We start from the raw sequence: 2,927 nt of genomic DNA, 5'->3' as shown, positions 1-2,927 counted from the left end.
CGGGGTTGGAGGATTCCTGGGATCGGAGGATCCCGCAGCTAGAGGGTTCCCGGGCTAGAGGATCCCGCAGTAGGAGGGTCTCCGGGGCTGGAGGATCCCTGGGACCGGATGATCCCGCAGCGGGACGATCTCGGGGCCGGAGGATCCCGCGGCCGTGCCCTGAGCCCCAGCAGCTGCTTTGACAACAGGAAACAATGTGGAGTGAATGGAAAAAAGGGGGTGGCGCTGCCCGAGCGACTTCCCTTGACATCACTGCCCAAATAAGGAGCTTTAAACCAACCTTTTCTATTGCAGCGCGGCAGAAGATCCCCCTGGAGCCGCGGGGTCCAGCCTGGCGCCGGCACAGCCATGGGAGAGCCGCGGCTGCCGCGCGGGGGGCGAGTGCAGGTAACAGCGAGCGCTTCTCCCCGGCCCTGCCGCTCTGGGGGGGTGTGTGCGTGCTGAGGACACAGCGGGATGGGGATTTTTGTCTCGTATCAGTGGTCAGTGGGAGGGAAGAGCAGACGAGGCGTAGCTCAGAGCCCCGGTGGCACAAGGGCACGGCTCGCTGTGAGGTCACCGCAGTGAGTAACCGGAGTGACGGGCTGTGCGCTGGGACACCCGGGGCTTGTTGCTCTTGACCCGCCGCCAGCCGGCCCGGGGGCTGCCCCGGCACAGCCCCAACCCCGCTGGAATTGGCGGCCACCTCCGCTGGAGGTGCCGGGCACGCGGGCTGGCTGCAGGCTGAGCTGTCTGGCTGCCTGTCTGGGACGGATTTCCTCCTTATCACTCGCACAGGAAAGCGAGTGGGGAGCCGAGGGGTTGTTCTCGGGCCACACACGTGATGCGAGCGAGAAGCTGTGCCAGAGAAACCCCTGCGGGAGCTCCCGCCGAGGAGGATGCTGGATGTTCCCAACCCAGGGTCCAAAATACCTGCTGGGCTTCTGCACGAGGTTGGACCCGCTGGATGCCGGTCCCTGGGGTTAACCCTTTGGGAGTTTTCTCCCTTTTAAGTGTTTCTCGCTGCTGATTAGCACCTGCACATCAGCATAAAATGAGGCAGCTTTAAAAATGCATTAAGTCTGAGTAAATGAGTGCTAACGATTTAAGCTTCTTAATCCTCCTCGATGGAAATTAATAAGGCTTTTGATGCACCCAGAGGTGTGATCAGAAAGGCACTGAACTGCTCTATGCAAATGTGGGGATTGTTATTCCGGAAAAAGGCACAGGGTGTGATTTTATTTTTCCTCTCCTCGTTCTGGGCTCTGTGGATGTTGTGAGAGGGCCTGGCACTTTTACCCAGTTCCACTGTGGCCAGTGGAAATGGCTGGGGCAGCTGACAGGGTGATTTATGGTGTGAGCAATACAATCCAAACCCTGCTCTGCTGGTCGTGGATAACCTGCAGCTTTCCAGGCTTTCAGTTTCCTTGGTGCTGAAAGATTATTCATTTCAGCACAGGGAGCCAGGTTTTTTTGTTGGGTTTGTTTTTGTGGATGTCCTGATGGCCCCTCTGTGGAGCTCCCACCTCTTAACTTCATTTGGCCTCAGTGATCCCCCAGGAAGGTGTTTGTGCTTGTTGGGTTCTCACGTGTTTTTCTCACAATCTCAGTGCTTCAGGAACTTTTCACTTGGATTCTTGTGCGAAAATGTTCCCAGTGCCATCAGAGTGTGTTTCCTCAGTGAAAACAGGTGGGATTCCTGGGGGGTGGGATGTTGTGATTCTCACTTGGCTCACAGGTGTCAGAAGGCTCCAAAGCCCCTTGCAATGTGTCACATTGTCCCCATCCCCTTGCTGCCTTGCCCTTCTTAGCAGGTCTAACTGAAGGAGTCATGGAAATCTGAATTCTTTCATCCCTAGGGAACTCTCCTTCAGTGGAGGGTGCAGAGATGCTGCTGCAGGAGGAGGGGGGTTGATATGTGCTGTTCTGACTTGCTTCTGAGAAAACAGTCTTTGCCTCCCAGGCTTGCCCTGGGGCTTCTTGGACTGGTGAAGGATTCGCTGCAGTCCTTGTTAAGGAAGGAAAAACAAAATCTGTAGAGGGCCTGTGTGGACTGTTCATCACAGAAAACACTTGCAGAAGTTACTGGTTGATTAATTAATGAATGTGTTACCACCAGACTGCTCGCAGCAGGGCTGGGCTGTGTCCTCTGGGGCACTTTCAGCACAGCACAGGTGAGGTGCAGCCCCTGAGAAACACCTGAGGAGCCTCTGCTGCCCTTGGGAAGCTCTTGGAGTGTAAAGGAAGGGGGTTTTCTCACTGTGACCGACCGTTTTCATCCTAATCCACCCTGGGCACTTCTGAGTTCTCCCTGTTGGCCCTCAGCCATTTCAGGAACGTTTGTATGTCCCGCTGCAGCTTCTCCACTGTGCTTTTAGCGTCGGAACAAAGGACCCTCACAAGATTTCTCCCTCCCCTGCCCTGCTGAGAGGCTGCCCCAGGTGCACACGAGCAGACCACAGGCTCTGCTCCTTCGGTTTTCCTGGCTGAGCGAAAGCACGTTCAGAGCAGACGGGGGGGTGAGCAAACCCAGAAATGTTTGGAGTTTGCTCTTGGAAAATACGGGGCAGTAGAATAGCTCAGTGTTCAGCCCGTGCCGCGTGAGCGGGGTCGGATGTGGGGGATCCTCGGGGGACCCTCGGGTGAGTCCCTGGAGGGAGGATTTCGAAAATAATGTTTATTCTGAAGCGAACAACAGAAACACTGTCGAGAAACCGCCGCCGAGCTGCAGGGCCGGGGCATCGCTCACAGCCGGGGTTGAGCAGCAACAGGAGAGAGCAGGGAAGTGTATCCCGGGGGGAAAGCACCGGGGCCATCCTCGGGATTGGGTGGCAGGTCATTAATGAGGGGCTCCGGGGAACTCCCTCGCTGCACGTCACTGGCACAGTCGCCGCGTCTTACTCCTGCATGAGGAACCCTGCCTGTCCTGGGCTTATCCTGCATGAGGA

At 56.7% G+C, this 2,927-nt stretch overlaps 1 protein-coding gene across 1 annotated transcript in view; it reads left to right on the top strand.

The window, feature by feature from the left end:
- The first annotated feature begins 224 nt into the window (after positions 1 to 224).
- LOC113960181 (transcription factor HIVEP3-like) overlaps positions 225 to 2,927 on the top strand; it is a 121,883-nt gene continuing 119,180 nt past the window's right edge. The window contains 1 exon segment of the mRNA XM_027669599.1: positions 225 to 387. The gene's annotated coding sequence lies outside the window, so the exon portion shown is untranslated.

This window comes from Corapipo altera, unplaced genomic scaffold (assembly GCF_003945725.1).
Source record: "Corapipo altera isolate COAL_440 unplaced genomic scaffold, ASM394572v1 251, whole genome shotgun sequence".
Taxonomy (NCBI): Eukaryota; Metazoa; Chordata; class Aves; order Passeriformes; family Pipridae; genus Corapipo; species Corapipo altera.
The sequence above is the reverse complement of the archived record's forward strand: the minus strand, read 5'-3'. Positions and strand labels throughout refer to the sequence as shown.